At 43.1% G+C, this 18,042-nt stretch overlaps 1 long non-coding RNA gene across 1 annotated transcript in view; it reads right to left on the reverse strand.

The window, feature by feature from the left end:
• The window catches only part of LOC139032446 (uncharacterized), a 102,863-nt gene extending 87,165 nt beyond the window's left edge, over window positions 1–15,698 (reverse strand). Inside the window, exon 1 of the long non-coding RNA XR_011484989.1 lies at window positions 15,607–15,698. This is a non-coding gene — a long non-coding RNA (uncharacterized lncRNA). The remainder of the gene's footprint in view (window positions 1–15,606) is intronic.
• Window positions 15,699–18,042: the final 2,344 nt, after the last annotated feature.

The raw sequence follows: 18,042 nt of genomic DNA on the forward strand, positions 1-18,042 counted from the left end.
TACACGGAACTCTGCTCAATGTTATGTGACAACCTGGATGAGAGGGCGTTTGGGGGAGAATAGATACATGTATTTGTATGGCTGAGTTTCTTCATTGTTCACCTGAAACTATCACAAAATTGTTAATCAGCTGTAGGTACCCCAATATAAGATATTTATGGTGTCTGAAAAAATTAAATTTTAAAAGTAAATAAATAAAAGTCCACAAACAAATTTTCCCTTATGTCTTCAAGGCCAGTATTGCATTACTCACTTAATTCCCAAACCAAATATACTCATTCCCAAATAAAATATTGGCAAGGGAATTGAGGTCAGCATGACTGCTTTAGACAAATCATTCTAGGTAGAAATGATATTGGGATCTCAACCATCTAGGAAATAATATTAATTCTGGTTGGTGAGAAAAAACTTTGATGTTATTCTTTAAATTTTTTTTTCATTTTTATCTCAAAATTAAAAGATAAATCAATCCATCATCCAATGAAATGCAGATGTCTTACTTAAAGGTCATCATATTCAGTCCTCTCTTTGAATAGACATGGGACCAGTTTAAAAGCTCACATTTGTTGAGTTCCTACTAAATGTCAGATATTATGCTAAGCATATCATCACCTTTAAACCTCATTAGCCACCTTTAAGTCTCAATAATTCTCATTCTATGAATGATAAAAACTAAGTCTAGAAAAGGAAAGTAACTTATATGGAAGCACTTGTTGAGTAAGTGGTAGAACTGGGGCCATACCCTGATCTTTGAACAACTTCTTCAATCAGACCTGCCCTTGTTGTTTGCAGGGATGGAAAGAAACAATTATCATTGGAGATATAGATTCACAGGCTAAGGACAGTTGGCAAATATCTCCCTACAGTAAGGTATTTTCTTCAAAAACTATGTAAGAAAATTATGATAGATTTCAGAATTCTTAAGATTCAATCATCAGACAATATGTTGGAGCAGGGTGGTAGACTGCTTCAAAGGATGGAAAACTCAATCTGTCTACATGCATCCCTACATTCATAGCAGCATTATTCACAATAACCAAGACACAGAAATTACCTAAATGTCCATCAAGAAATAAATAAAGATGTAGTACATATATACAATAGAATACTACTCAGCCATAAAAAAGAACAAAATAATGCCATTTACAGCAACTTGGATGCAACTAGAGATTACTAAGTGAAATAAGTCAGACAATGACAAATACCATTTAATAGCACATATATGTGGAATATGAAATAGGTCACAAATAAACTTATCTACAAAACAGAAACAGACTCAGACATAGAGAACAGACTTGTGGTTGTCAAGGCAGGGGCGTAGGGATGTTGGAAGAGGATGGAGTAGGCATTTGGGGTTGGCAGATGCAAACTATTACATCTAGAATGGATAAACAACAGGGTCCTAATGTACAACACAGGAAACTATATTCAATATCCTGTGAATATATGGAAAAGAATATAAAAATGGAATGTATAAAAATAAAGAATGTATTTATTTGTGTAATTGAGTCATTTTAAAGCAGAGACTGGCACAACATTGTTAACTATACTTCAGTAAAAAATAAATTCAAAAAATAAAAAATTAAATAAAAACAATAGGCATAAACCTGATATATAGGATTAAATAATAAAAAATAAAATAGTTTTTTACATAAATAGTCAACTCAGTCTGTTAAATTTCCCAAGAAATACAGAAAGTCTCTGTGTAAAGAAGATATTTCTGAGTTTCTCATTTATGCTTACACTACCACCACACTTCTGAAACCAGATGTGCGTGTTTTCCACACGCCAAGCAATTCTCTGTGACTCCAGCTGGGTGTCCTACAACTGGATTCCATTCTGATGCTAACTGGAGTTAACACAGCATCCACAAGGCCAGGGATCAGTCCCAGGAGACTGCCCCCCACCCCAACCCCCAACACTTTAGGCCTCAATCTCAAGCAGTAGGTCCCTAGGTTACTCACAACTTCCGTCCAACTTGGCTACAAATCAGAGGTTCCCATGACCCCCTGCCTTGATTTTCATTATTTGCTATAACAGCTATAGAACTCATGGAAATACTGAAGTTCACCAGGTTATTACATAATAAAAGATAGGATCAAGATACAGATGCACAGCCAGATGAAGAGATACACTGGGCAAGGTCCAGAAGGGTCCCAAGAACAGGAGTTTCTGTTCCCGTGAGGCTGGAGTCCACCACCAGGCCTCCTGGCATGTAGATGTGTTCACCAGCTCCCCAAATCCCATCTACTGGGATTCTTCCTCACGCAAGCATGGGCAAGTATTTACTCCATTTCCAACCCCTCTTCCCTCTCTGGAGAATCAGGGGTGGGGCTAAAAGCGGCTTGGTCTTTCTGGTGACCAACTCCATCCAGGAGCCCATCAAGACGCAGCTCATTAAAACAAAAGCTACCCCTCCCTGACTTTACACAAGAAATCCCAAGGAATATAAGCACTCTGTATCATGAATCAGGTTCAAAGGCCAGTATATATATGTATTTCTTATTATCTCAGTCTGGCATCTCCATTGTGCCCATCTATGCAAAACAACTTTCATAAATACTGGGACACCTTGGCTTCCTTAAATGATGGGCACATCAGGGATGTCAACAACCCTGGTGACTTAGGGTTAGATGATTAACAGAAGAGCAGCCGCGTGACAGGAGAAATCTTTGAGGAGAAAAAGATGAACCTGGCTGGTCAGATGGAAACTGAACAGCCCAGTTCTGGGGAGAATCACCAGCCTGTGGTGAAGGCATGATGGATGGGCCCCTGTAGGGTGGCCCAAGATTGAAGGCAGATAGTCAGAAACAGACAGTAAGCCAGGAGAGAGAAGCAAGAAGTTAGATGGTGCTGTCAACTTGCCAGGGGATATGCAGCAAAGAGTATGGGACCTGCATGAAGAGATGAAGAGGGAAAAAAAAGGTGAGGTGCTGAACAAGTTTATTTTTTAACAGCCTCCAAGGACACCTGTGAGAAAATCTCTGGCATCTGATGCTGTAAGTGATGTGTTGGCATCACATTTCAAGAAGTTCTCTGCTGGTACTAGGTCTGCAAGCTGAGGGGAGCCAGGTGAGGATCCCCACCTTCTAGCAAACCTCGGAGATGCAAATGGTGTGTCCTCTTGAGGACAAGAAGCTTCTGCAGCTTCCTTTTTAGGAAGTAAACAACAGTGGGCACGCCAGAAAAGTTGGCTAGTCTGCCCCTGTCCCACTCTGGAAGGAAAGGATGCACTCCAGGCTGTGCATGACGGAGTGCATGAACAGTAACTTCATTTGCAGAAGGACGAGCCTGTGGGTCCTCAACCAACCGAGAAATCCAAAAACCCCAGGGGAAAACCAGTGTGTTCACAAGGTGCTCTGAAAAGTCCTAGGCGTCCGTGCCAATATCCCAGGCAAAGAGCTAGTGAGTAGCAGGGGAGAACAGAAGGCGGGGCCCCAAACAGAGCAGCCACGGGTGTCAAGTTACGCTAACGTTTATCAAGACAACAATATGCTATGGAGAAGGAAATGGCAACCCACTCCAGTATTCTGGCCTGGAGAATCCCCATGGACAGAGGAGCCTGGCATTCTACAGTCCATGGGTTTGCAAGAGTCAGATACAACTTAGCGACTAAACCTCCTCCACGACCACAATATGCTAGCCACTGTGCTAAGCATATCACAAGCAGTTCTCAGAGCAACTCAAATGAGGTGATGCTATTAACATTCCTATTATAGTATTAACATAACAGGCGAGGAAATTGAATGAAGCGCAGAGAGGCTAATAACTTGCTCAGGGTCACACAGCCAGTACTTTGCTCAGTGGGAGTTAAGCCCAAGTCTTCACCACTGGGTTAAGCTGGGGCTCTCTGTCAGATTTTCCCGTGGTGAGAGAGTTTTCTCCCCGCACACGAGAGGGCTTATCGAAGGTCCTCCACAGGCAGCAACCTTAAGACTGACAGCTTGAGGCTTATCAGAATCTCTGACGGCAGCTCCTGAGTGTCAGAGTCATCAGCTGCTCTGTGGTTCACCTCGCCATCTGCTAAAATGAGGAAAATATTAAATATTGACCTCCTGTGGCTCAGCCAGGCTTTGTGAGTTTTCAGGATTTAATGTCTGAAAATCACCTCCCGCAGGTACCGGGGGCACGTCACGGTAATCCTCCTGCAGACATCACGTTCTTTCTATTGCTCACCCCAGGACTAATAAAGGCGCTGAGGCCATTCTGAGGGTTTTATCCATCACGACAACCATCACGAAGGGCAGCCTCAAAACAAGAAAAAGGGGGAAGGGGAGAAACAAGGTGCAAGGGGGCTGTCAGTGGATACGGCAAAAAAGCTGAATAAACACGAGAACTGGACAAATGAAAGTTGTTCTTTTATGCTAAAGAAGGAAAACAGTTTGACTTCTGGAGAACTGCTGTTTCTTTTTATGAGACCATGAAAGACAGCCCTGTTTTTTTCTTCCTTGCCTGTAAGAAGACTCAGTTAAATTTTATGCCCAATTTCAGTCTGTTTCCTTACCTTAGGTTTTCGGCAACCAGCTTCTTACTTATAATAAAACTGAAAACTCCCCCAAATGAGGTAACTGTGCCTTGCTATCATCGGCTTCATATTCTCATGGAAAAGTAGGCAGAAGATAGTAAACTGCTATGCTTAGAATGAAGAGAATATGTACTGGCCTAAGAACTGTGTGCTAAAAAAACACCTGGTCTTTACTAGGATTTGCTCAAAAACAATTTCTACTCCAAGACACAAAGTCCAAGGAAAAAAAATAATTGCTCTAAAAAATTTTAGACTTGATTTATAAATGTCTAAGTTTGAAAAATTAACTTAAAATGTTTATAAGACAGAAAAATTTAAAACAAACACAGATATAGTAGCAGCTGGGTGGTAGGCACACAGCTCTAGCTTTTTCTTTTCATTTGCAATATCATAATTTTGAAAATAAACCCAAATTGCTGAGAGAGACCAGCTGGCATGAAAACTAGAAGCTCTAGGCAGCCTGATTTTTGTGATATAATCTGCTCTATTTTTAATCAGAAGTTGAGTGAGACTGTGATAAGGAACAAAACTCCTGTCTTCTCATCAATCAATCATTCAAAGACTTATAGAGAGTTCCACTGTATACCTAGTACATCTCCAGACCTTAAGGACATAAAGCTGAATGGAAGAGATACAGTCTCTACCTTCTTCCAGCTCACAATCTAATGGAAGGAAGGGACAAGAAGTAAACAAACTGAGGAGTAAATAACTACACATGGGATAAGTGTTCTGAAAAAAAGCCAATAGCGTTCAGATAGAAGATAACGGCAAGGGGGCTTCACCCAGTTTAGACAGGGTGATCACAAATGGCCGCCGTGGGGAAGTCCTACCTAGCTGAACTGAAGCACAAGGAACAATCCAGGTGAAGTCACTGGACACGTAGACGACCTGATGCAGGACAGGGCTGTGATAGTACTCAGGGCAGAGCAAGGCAAGATGGGCTGACACACACCACTGAGGAGGAAAAGGACCCGAGATGAGGTTCAACAGACAGTCAGGGGCCCGGCCAGGGTTCAGACACGTGGGAAAGAGTTGGCCTTTTAGCTAAAACAAATATGGCAGCCACTACACACCTTAGTTGCAAGGGAGTAACATGTTCTCAATACACCTGATAAAAGAGCTCACAGGCAGCTGAGTGGCTTGGAGTTGGTTAAGAGGGGAAGCAGAGAGATGAGTAAGAACCAGAATCAACTAATGGCAGACTAAATCCAGTGCACCACCCGACTTTGTAAATGAAGTTCTATTACAACGCCACATGATCGTTTGTTTACTGTTGTCTATGGCTGGTGTCACACTATCATGGCAGAGTCCAGGGGTTCACAGAAATATTCATTTACTCATTTGAGAAATGCTCAAATACTCATCTGAAAATATTTGCTATCTGGCCATTTATAGGAAAAATTAAGCAGTGCCTGCATAGAAGTCTGTGGCAATAGCCACAATCCTATATAGCTAATCAGCATTCAACTACAAGAATGGTTGAGCATCTACTGTGTGCTTAGGAGAAACACAAGAGCCTAGAAATATACATGCTATATAAGAACAAGTGTCTTCTTTGATAAAGTTCAGTAGCATCAGATTCATCCCCTCACTGACCCTGACAAAATCTGCTCTTGCAAAGCCTCAACTATTCCCTCCCAAACCTTCAACTTCAGCTCAGGTCCTACCCCCTCCACCTAGCATTCGTTCATTTATTCATACCTTACTCTACATTTTTTAAAAACTCTAGTCCTAAGTATATTGTATGTTCAATCCTTTAGCTTGGACTAATCTGTGAATATTCACAGATTTGGATAACCGACACTTTTTTCTCCATGGTGATGAAATCATGAAATAGCCTGTCCCCTAAGCTCTGAGGTGCCAATTAAGCCTCTTGCCCGATGAGGGCACTCCAGATCCAAGGCTATGGCACTTGGTTCAGGGTCAGAATACAGCCCTAACAGAATCTCTCCTTCAAGCCTATCTGCTGAAATTCATAAGAATTATTATCTCTTGACTTGGCTGCCATGGTACGAGAAAGCTCCAAGTCCAGGACAGCCGACATTCCTGACCAATGTGCTCATTGCAGACACACACAGCCCACCTTCAGTGAGGTGAGACAGTGGAGAAGCAAATAGAGAGAGGTGTGAGTCTAGATGGGCTTCCCTGATCCCTGCATCTCACAATACCTCTCATCCTTACTGACTACACAAGCTAATGAATCCGAATTATTTAAGTTGATTGTGTTTCTGCCATTTACCACAGCAATCTTCATGAAATAGGCAAGGACTCCTGCCGAAAGATAACCAAGGTAGGGCTGTTTGGTGTCTCTGCAAACCTCAGTCTTGTACCAGGGAACTTCAGATTGGTGGGACACTAGATGCTGGCTAGTTGGTGGGCACCTAGGCCCCTTACACCTTGATCTTGGCTGTTAGGGCTTCACCTATGATCAGAGTTTGCTAAGAAGAAACCTAGAAAAGGTATGGTACAAAACCAAGATACTCTATCTTTTGCTCATTCTGGGGCTGGCTTGGTACAGCAACTTGCCATGTGATTTCAAGTAAGTCCTTCATACCATAAAATCCCCTACCTTAAATGAGGAAATGGGCCTTTTGGAGCAATGCTTTCCATTCTCTGATTCCTGACCTTAGGTTTGTCCAATTCCTGGGGAAATGAGCATTTTTAGCCCATCATTTTGGAACCAAGGTAACTGTTTTCATAAAACATTGTTTGATTTCGTTCTGAAAAATTCAATCTCTGAGCCACATGCAGAGGTAGAAGTCTGCTATTTACATTGGACTCCTCACTCTGCTCTGGCTGGGGCAGTCTCCACACACCCGGGGACAGGCTAGGGGAAATGAGAGCACTTTGTTTTTATCGTGGTTATGTGTATCTCATGAAATATTCCAAGTGTTCTTGAGAAACAAAACAAGGAAGTACAAAAAGGGGATTTACAAATGTCTTAGGGGCCAGTATAACCCACGAGGAATTTTAAAGCTGGCTGAAAGTGTTGTTTTCTTATTTCCTATAAAAGTGCCTTATTTTAAAAAATCAAATCAGATCAAGAAGTTCTCTGGCAATGGTATCTTGTTTCCAGCCCTTAGCCCCATTTCTCATGAGCTGTTATTCATGGACTATTCTGAATACAACACAGATTAAGACCATTACATGTTTCTCAGCTGGGGTTCAGTTAGCATTTTAAATGAGACTCTTTCTGTGCACTCAAGTCCCCTGCTTCACGAGATGTTTGCCTGCCTTCTTAGCTAAATGCCAGTCATATAGTCCCCTACCATTGTGATGGTCAAAAAATACCTCTGTGCATTTCCAATAACCTGAGGGGGACTGGAGCAAGTACTTTTCAAGTCCATTTAACAAATGGGTTCACTGAGGCCCAGACGTGGGAAAGTGACAGGATTTCCAAGATCACACAAGACTAAGGAAGGATTTTGAAGCCGCATGTTTTGACCATCCAATCCTAGTTATCCTTATGCTACTTAACCCCATCTCTAATAACAGTGTTTCAATTTGACTGTTGAAGCTGTTAGACAACTGAGAACCAAAATATTACTATTAATGCCAATACCATTAACCTCCAATTATACTTTGATTGTACTTGATACATTCTTACAATGTAGTTTAGCAAGTTTTTTCATCCTCATCAGGTTTTCATTACCATAAGCTCATCATACTTGTATTGGTGAGTGGACAAGGAGTAACCTATCAGAATCCAAAAGCAGGATTCTAACTCTTGCTCTGTGCTCTCAAAAGAGCAGAGAGATGAGCTGGTGAGAGCACACCCAGAAGGCAGAGACTAAAGATATTCAGCAACTCAGGAAGAGCTACTTTGTCCATAAAATCCTAGCATTTCTGACATTAGGAGCACTCTTTGGTTAACGTTTATGTCTTCCCATGAGTTGCTCTTACTGGGTAACCAAGTGGTCCACAATACCTAGAGGGTGTGTGTGTGTGTGTGTTAATTGCTCAGTCATGTTCAACTCTTCACAACCCTGTGGACTGTAGCCCACCAGGCTCCTCTGTCCATAGAACTCTCCAGGCAAGAGTACAGGAGTGAGTTACCATTCCCCTCTCCAGGGGATCTTCATGATCCAGGTCTCCTGCACTGGAGGCAGATTCTTCATCACTGAGCCACCTGAGAGGCCCTATCAATAACATATTACAGTGAAATCTTCTCATTCCTTGCCTGTTTACAGCTCCCCAAATCCCACCCCATTACTAGATTCAAGAAGAGGAAATAGAAAGGAAAAGAAGTATGCTTCATTAAAGACTGGGTATTTGCATCTCACTTTTCTACTACAGCAGAGTCACTGGCAACAGGAATGAAAAATCTGCCTTCATGTCATGCGTCTTGGACTCCCCCTCACCCTCAAGCATACCTGATCCATCAATATCGTACAAAGGTGAAAAAGGACAGAGCCTTCAAGACTCTGTGTTCTTGTGGTATTTTCAGAGCAATTCATGATCCTCTTTTAATTCATTTGGTCTCTCTGAGATGTGCTGTGAACAAGCCTACAGGATCAATGATGGAGTGATGCCCAGTCACTTTTTCAGTGTTTTGGTAGAACAACAGGTCTGAGGTTGCATTTTAATAGCAATACTCTCTTACCATCCAGAGTATTTTCTTCTTCCGCAAGAATTTTAAACACACACACACAGAAACCAGCTTGACTCAAGATTAACACAATGTGAATAGGACAAAGCTAAGGTCCTAAGTATGGAGACTTTCTAGCTGAAAGTATTTACAGCACTATATATGACTGCAAGGGGAATGTCAATTCATAGCTAATAACCATCAAGGGAAATTGAAAAATACATATATATATATATTACACACACCCCTCAAATAAGCTTGTAATGGCAGAGTTTTCTTTTTCTTTTGTGGACTGCATAGCTTGTGGGATCTTACTTACCTGACCAGGGATTGAACCTGTGCCCTCGGCGATGAAAAGTGCTGAGTCCGAACCACTGGACTACCAAGGAGTCCCTCTTTTTCATATTTTTAGTAGTATTATTAGGGATTCATTAGGAGATAAGCATTTAATTTCTCTAAAATATCAATTATGGTTTGGCTGCCCAGGCGTATCATTTTTTAAAATGTTTCTTAATACCATATGACACTTTAAGATTTTGTCCTTCTCCCCCTCCAAAACCAAAGGAGGGTCAATTTTGAGCTATGAAAAATCCCTTTTCTATTTTTTTCCTTTTTTGGGCCATGCCACTCAGCTTGTGGGATCTTTGTTCCCCGACCTAGGATTGAACCCAAGCCCCCTGCAATGGAAGCACAGCATCCTAATCATGGGACCACCAGGGAAGTCCCTCCTTTTCTATTTTTGACAGTCATCTTCCCGAAGAACCAGAGAAACTAGCTTCAGTCCTAGAAAAAAGGCTGCCAAGCACAAGGATGTCCTTTCCATCTCCTCTCCTTTTGTAAAGCTGAGAGCTGCCCATGTGTTTATCCAAATCTATTCTTCAACAAATATTTGAGGCAAACAAGGAAAAGGCATAGAAAAATTTACTGTTAGAGTTAAAAAAAAAAAAAAAAATCAGGACAGAGAGGGAAGAAAATAGACCCTAAAAAAAATGCAATTATCTGTCATGCCCTAAAGCTAGTCATAGCTATTTTAAATTACTTTGCATATAAATACCATTTATCCCCATGGGAAAACGTAACCCCCCCCCAACCTACCCCCCAAAGAGAAATGCCTGGAAGTGATTGAGTTATAAATCTACTGTTCTACAGTAAAGTTATACCATAGAAAAATGCATTATTCCTTTTTCCACACCCCCAACTCTATCCCAGGGATGGGGGAGCTTGGTGGGCTGCCATCTATGGGGTCGCACAGGGTTGGACCTGACTGAAGTGACTTAGCAGCAGCAGCAGCTATTTCAGTACTTTCCTGTGAAGCACACTGGCAAAGTAAAACTTCCTGGTGGTGAAAAAACAATAACAACAACTTGGACACAAATCAAAATAACTGCATCAGACAAAGATCAATAAGGCGGATCTTCAACTCAATTATTCCCCCTCTGGGGATGAAGTGCACTCATGATGAGATATTTGTAAATATGCTATTGGTATCTATTTGGTTTGCTTAAACACAGTCACCTCTCAATCCACAGCGCTATTTCACTCTTCTTCCCAAGGCCTCTCCTCCATCCTCAAGAGAAAATAGGGAGAGGGATATCATCTTGCTGCAAACTGCAGATGATAAAGGAGTAGATGATCTTATTTTGAAAAGTTTGCCAGGTGGTGGAGAGGAGAGTTTTCAAGGCTTAAGTGAATCAAATTCAGTTTGGCTTCAATACTCTTTAAAGGAAGATCTCAAATTCCTCCAATTGAAAATAACCAAAATCCTCAAGCAAGAACAAAAATCCTTTTTGTATTCTCTTGAGACCAACTTTAGTGTGTTACGAGGCCTGAGCAAAGCCTTAGGACACCAAACTTCATATGTGTGTGTGTATGTACACATATACGGAATTTCCCTAGTGGCTCAGGAGTTAAAGAATCCACCTGCAATGCTGGAGTCAAAGGAGACACAGGTTCGATCCCTGGGTCAGGACGATCCCCTGGAGGATGGCATGGCAACCCACTCCAGTAGTCTTGCCTGGAGAATCCCATGGACAGAGGAGCCTGGCGGGCTACAGTCCATAGCATTACACGGAGTCAGACACGACTGAAGTGACTTAGCATGCACATACGTATACACATACACAAGTAGGGCCATTGTTCACATTAACATCCAGGGCAAAGTAGGAAGCCATTTTGGAAAAACAGTCATCACAAACACTGTGGCCAAAAAGGCAAGCAACTGACAGACTCTCTTAACCAAAGTGCACTCAAGCTCCTCTAAGCCCTTCTCGGCTCAGCCTCATCCTTGTACCTTGTTCTCAAGAGCGAGAATCTAGCTAACTCTCCTAGAACCACCTCCCATCCTCTGAGGATGACTGTTTTCTGATCAAACTCCTCATCCCCTTCCATCTACCAGGTGATAATGGATCACTCTGGCCTGCCTTCAGCAAAAATCCTATTAAATGGGTTTAGCCAGAAATCCCTCTTGGTCCCTGATGTTGACTTTTAGTAACCTCCCACCCACTGACTCCCATCCAGCCCCTTAATTCTAAACCCTAACTCTTCCATGGTACCTTTAGAAGTGAACACAACTACACTGATGTCTCTGTTTACCTACTGCAATAGTTCCTGAGTAAATATGTTTTTAGCATTTTAACAGCTGTCTGCTCTGGTTTGCTTTGACAGCAGTGCAAGAAATTTTTTAAAAGTCCACAAGAAAGGGGCATTTCTTGGATGGATGTCATGTATGTGAGCACCTGCTTGTTTTCTGTGGGTTTTCTTTTCATCAATTTAACTTTAATGTGGAAGAGTCATGAATGCAAGCCTGTCTTATGTTCTTGTTTTAACCTGCTAGCTCAAAAATTCTTTCTCTTCTTTCTCTTTTCCATAGAAGTATGTGATAGCTACAGGGATTCAGGATTTCCTATGGCTCCCACGCACTGTGCCTTAAAGATGACTTTTCTTTATTTAGAAAAGGAGCTTGTTGTTTAGTCACTAAGTCATGTCCAACTTTTTGAGACCCCATGGACTCTATGTAGCCCACCAGGCACCTCTATGAGATTTCCCAGGCAAGAATACTAGAGTGAGTGGCCCTGCCCTCCTTCAAGTGATCTTCCCAACCCAGGTATCGAACCTGTGTCTTCTGCATTGGCAGGTAGATTCTTTACCATTGAGCCACCAGGGAAGCCCCAAAAGGGAGCTACATTGCAATAAAATATAAACATCTTACATCAGTTCAGTTCAGTTCAGTCACTCAGTTGTGTCTGACTATTTGCAACCCCATGGACTGCAATACACCAGGCTTCCCTGTCCATCACCAAATCCCGGAATTTACCCAAAGTCATCTCCATTGAGTCGGTGATGCCATCCAACCATCTCATCCTCTGTTGTCCCCTTCTCCTCCCACTTTCAATCTTTCCCAGCATCAGGGTCTTTTCCAATGAGTCAACTCTTCGCATGAGGTGGCCAAAGTATTGGAATTTCAGCTTCAGCATTAGTCCTTCCAATGAACACCCAAGACTGATTTCCTTTAGGATGGACTGGTTGGATTTCCTTGCAGTCCAAGGGACTCTTTCAAGAGTCTTCTCCAACACCACAGTTTAAAAACATCAATTCTTCGGTGCTCAGCTTTCTTCACAGTCCAACTCTCACATCCATGCATGACCACTGGAAAAACCATAGCCTTGACTAGACAGACTTTTGTTGGCAAAGTAATGTCTCTGCTTTTTAATATGCTATCTAGGTTGGTCATCACTTTCCTTCCAAGGAGTAAGCGTCTTTTAATTTCATGACTGCAATCACCATCTGCAGTGATTTTGGAGCCCCCAAAAATAAAGTCAGCCACTGTTTCCCCATCTATTTCCCATGAAGTGATGGGACCAGATGCCATGATCTTAGTTTTCTGAATGTTGAGCTTTAAGCCAATTTTTTCACTCTCCTCTTTCACTTTCATCAAGAGGCTTTTTAGTTCCTCTTCACTTTCTGCCATAAGGGTGGTGACATCTGCATATCTGAGATTAGGAAAGGTAATTAATCCAGAAAATGCCAATACGCATATATTCTGATTTATTAAAGATGTGTAGTTTGTTTTTGAAATTGTCTGCCCTGTACAATGAAGAGCAATGAGATAAACCAGAAAGGCAGGGATGGGGACCTGGATTTTAGACTTTATTCTCACCATTAGGGTCAAGTAAAGTCACAGGCACTGGGGGAAATGAGAAGAGGTAGTTCACCTGAAACTATCACAACTTTGTTAATCAGCTATAGCCCAATACAAAATAAGTTCTTTTTTATTTTATTTTTAAGATATCTACCTAGAAAGGGAGGTGGGGGTGGACAGATAGCCCACAGAACCCATTAAATGTCCAGCTCAGGCATGGTGATGGTATCTCTGGGCAAAGTGAGCCATCAAAGGTTCTGAAGAAAGTAAGGACCTTGATTGAAGTGGTAGTTTAAACAGTTCCCTCTAAGCCTAGGCGTTTGATGAACCAATGGAGGGGGAAAACACCATTGGCAGAGAAGCCAGTCAGGAGACTACTGTGATAGTGTGTAACGAGGGCCTGAAGCAGATGAGCCAGCAGGAGTGTGAGATGATGGATGCAAGGAAGCCCCAGAAGGAGCGGTCAGGCATAAGATGCTCTGTGTGGAACATGCATCCAGGAATGACATTTGGAACACAGCTTCTCGCAACAGCAGAACACAAGGGCTAACACAGGTAACAGGCTATTGGAAATTAGGAACCCAAGTAACAGCTGAAATTCACCAGGTTCCCGCCAGACTTCAGACCGCTTTAACTATACATGAGGTATTGAAACAGCAGATTCATCCACACAACTAAACTGTATGCAATCTGCTGCAAAAACAGAGCAAAACGCACAGCTGGCTCTTAGGAGCAGCCCTGCTCAGTAAGCCAGGATTGGAAATGGTTCTCCGTATTCCCAGCCTCCCGCCCTTAGCAAACTCTTTCCTCTTCTACCTGGGTTGCTCAGCGACAGTGCCAGCCAGTAGCTAGGTTAACCTGATACCCTAGGGCCCCTCTCCCTAGGTGAAGGCACTACTAGCTCGTGAATGCTCCCCCTGATGCCACAGCAGCTCTCCCCTAGCCCCAAGAGAGCTCTGTACTCCCTCTCAGCCCATCTCCCAGAATCTCAGCCCTGGTGGTTCATCCCTCTGCCTCCACCCACAACAGCCTTCTTAGTTCCCCTCTGTCTTCACGGCTCCCAGTTTGGGAGAAACATCTTCTCTCAGTAAGAACTTCTAGATGACTCCAAAGTTTGCATCTGACCAGCTTTCACCCAGACTGTTACTTCATCTAGCTTCGGGGATCCATGAGCTTCCTTCTGTGTCTCCCACACTGGTCCCTGAAACTGCAAGTTCAAGATACTGGGAAATAGCCAAAAAGTCCACCAATTTGTGATGGTTATTCAATTATGGACTCCATACAGTTCAGCACCATTCAGGTGGCCCAGTGGTAAAAGAACCTGCCTGCTAATGTGGGAGACACAAGAGATGTGGGTTCCAACCCTGGGTCAGGGGGGTCCCCAGGAGTAGGAAATGGCAACACGCTCCAGTATTCTTGCCTGGAAAATTCCATGGATAGAGGAGCCTGGCAGGCTATAGTCCATGGGGCCACAAAGAATCGGACACAACTGAGCACATATATTCCTAAGGATTCTTCAAAATCCTGGGGAACATCCAAAAAGCCCACCCAATTTGTGAAGGTTATTCAATTACAGACTTCCCATGCAGTTCAGCACCATTCAACACTTAAAAGAAAGATCAGTGAAGCTCATCTATGCCTGCTGGGATGGACCCACCACTACACTCGGTGCCACAAAGAAAAATACATAGTGGTGTGTATGGCACTCTTTCAGCTAGGAAAGGGGCTATAGGTGGTTGTACTTTTATCAAACAGCTCTGGTTGAATGCTGTTTTTAAATTTTAAGTGGTCAGTCTCAGAAATACAGTGCCCGTAGATTTGCCCCAGTTGTGAATGCGTCAGGGGAAACAAAACTTACAGTGAAATCAGTCTAGTCACTGTTTGACTTCTTATATTCTATGGAAATTGGTTAAAAAATAGTTTTCTGCTAATGGCTTGTTTCCAGGATACCATTTTTCCAATTACTCACAAAGAGCAGAGATTATTAACCCTGTGATTTTATTCCAGTGGGACTGTTCAAAACTGCACTTGCTGCCATCCACAGAGGTTAAGCAGCGAATTATGAATGGCGCAATGATAATGAAATTCTCAGAACGAACTTCTGCGGGCTTCAAATAGGTTTTCTTGGTGGGGTGAAGGGTGGGCAGAGAGGGGAAAGGCAAACATTAATAGTCTGAAGGTCTAGACACACTCAATTTGATTGTACAGCGTAGTAAGGATGCCCCCAAAGCCTCGATCTGTGAATTTGTTCTAATTCCACACAACAAACATTGTTAAGCCATACTATCTGAGAGACTGGAGAATTAAATGTAGTAGGAACCAATAGCGACAGTAGCTGCTGCCAAATTAACTTACCTAGAGCCTCTTCTGAACATTCAACAGGAGATTTGGTACCAAACTCTGACCTGGGCGGCTCTCTCTGCAGAAAGAGGAGCGGACTGACTGGAAATGGCTGCCCCCTCCCCTCCCCTAATGAGTCCACGTGGGGTCCGTGCCCGCTGCCCACCCCCACCCCTCAGGTGAGTCCACCAGCTGCAGGTCATTAGGAGGCTGGGAGGGACAGAGGGCGGAGTCTGGGCTCAGTGGCAGCCCCCCATCACCAGGAAAAGCTGTAGATGCTCCTGTAGGCATGTCAGAAATGCAGAATCACGGGCCAGCCCCTGACCTACAGAATCTGCATTTTAACAAGCCCCTCAGGCAATGCATAGGCACACACAATGTGAGGAGCACCGAGGGTGAGCGGCTCGAATGGGAAATGCTGGCTGCATTGAATTTAAAGAAGCAGAAAAGAGGGGGAGGCCCTCCCTTTTTCGGCCTCACCTTACAACATGTTCAAAACTCACTATTTTCTCAAATCTTGACTTTGGGAAGATACTCCTGCAGAGAAGCATAGCATCCCCAGCTCACCGTGCATCCAGGGAAGGAAGGTGGGGAAAGCTGCAACGAAAGCTGAATCGCGAACTTGGTCTGCTGTCAGCAAGTCCTCTATCCTTTCTGATCACACATTCCTCATCAGTAACATGAAGACTTCAGAATCAGACAGTCTTCTAAGCCTTTGCCTAGGCAGTGATGGTCTATAGTTCTCTCACTGAGAAAAAGAATCTCCACTAAGAGGTCTCTAGATCACAGATAAAAATTCCCTCCCATCTCCCCCCTTTACTAATCCCTGGATTGCACCGGCCCCTGTGGGAAAGCCTCTTTAGCTCTTTCTGACTTCCCTGGTTGTGTTAAACCACACATGACTCTGCCACAAGACTCTGCGTTTACTTGGGGCCAGCTGGTCTGCATTTCTCGAACTCTGTTTCAGCGAGTTCTCTTAGTAACTTTAGAAACACAGATTTTTGAAAGTCTGAGCTTTCCTCAATACACCTGGTCCCTTCCCAGAAAGAAGGATAATACACACACACACGTACACATACAGCATCTGTGAAGATGAAGTAGTTTAGCTGTTTTGGTATTTGCCATGTAGGGATAAACACAACCCACAGTGGCTATCAGCACAGCTGATTATTGTTAACACAGAATCCTGGGGTAAAATGTCTCCTTAAACTTGATCCTTAAAGATCAAGTAGCCTAAATTATATTTTTTTTGTTCTTTAGTTGCTAAGTCATGTTCAACTCTTATGCAACTCCAGGGACTGTAGCCCACCAGGCTTCTCTGTTCATGGGATTTTCCGGGCAAGAGAGTAAGTTGCCATTTCCTTCTGGGGATCTTCCTGACCCAGGGATTGAACCCGAGTCTCAGGCATTGGCAGATGAATTCTTTACCACTGAGCCACCAGATAAGTCAAAAATATTAAATTTAAATATCTCTTTTATAATACTCTGACATATTGTCCTTCAGGCTCTGAATATCACTATCATTAGTAAAACCAATAGCAGCCACACCATTTCACTTTCCCTGAGGTTATGGACCACATGGCAACTTTCTGGTCTTCTACCCACCAGGACTGTCTCTTCCTTATAAAGCTCCTCAGCACCCCTCTTCTCTAGCATAGCCTTTCAGTTTATGTTCCCTAATTAAGCATTCCCAGTTCCTCTTAAGATGTTGTTTAGCATTTCTTTAGTAGGCTCACAACCCTTTCAAAGCAGAGCGCCTGGACTTGAAATCAATATTCGGGAAGTGGAATAGGGCAGGACTTAATTAAGGCTGTTTTGCGGGTTCCCTTCTTTGAGAAGGAAGTGAAAGGATCACACCATATGGCAGGATGTTTATTGAGATATAGTCCATGTTTTGTTCTTTCTGTTTGTCTCACCATGACACCCAGACCAGGTAATGGGACTTTTGTGATCCTCTGCTTCTGGGGAAGTTTGCATTGCAAAGTTAAGAGAAGTTGATTCCAGAATGTTCTTAACTTTTCTTTTCCAGGATCTTGTACTTGGCAAACTTGGAGGGTGGCAAGAAGAGCAGAGAGCTTCTCAGGTGGCACTAGTGGTAAAGAACCTGCCTGCCAGTGCAGGAAACATAAAAGATGAGGGTTCCATCCTTGGGCCAAGAAGATCCCCTGGAAGAGGGCATGGCAACCTGCTTCAGTATTCTTGCCTGGAGAATCTCATGGAGAGAGGAGCCTGGCAGGCTACAGTCCACGGGGTCACAAAGAACTGGACACTACTGAAGCGACTTAACATGCACACAGGCAAAAAAAGCAGAGATAGAGCAGTGCCAATGCAATAGAAGGGTTAAAGCAAGAGGGAAAAAAAGACGAGATGCCCCAAGTATGGGCAGGAGATGGAGATTATCCACAAAGTTGTGGAGACCTTTGCTGTGTTAGATTCAATAGACGTGGTCTG

This window comes from Odocoileus virginianus, chromosome 3, assembly GCF_023699985.2.
Source record: "Odocoileus virginianus isolate 20LAN1187 ecotype Illinois chromosome 3, Ovbor_1.2, whole genome shotgun sequence".
Lineage (NCBI taxonomy): Eukaryota > Metazoa > Chordata > Mammalia > Artiodactyla > Cervidae > Odocoileus > Odocoileus virginianus.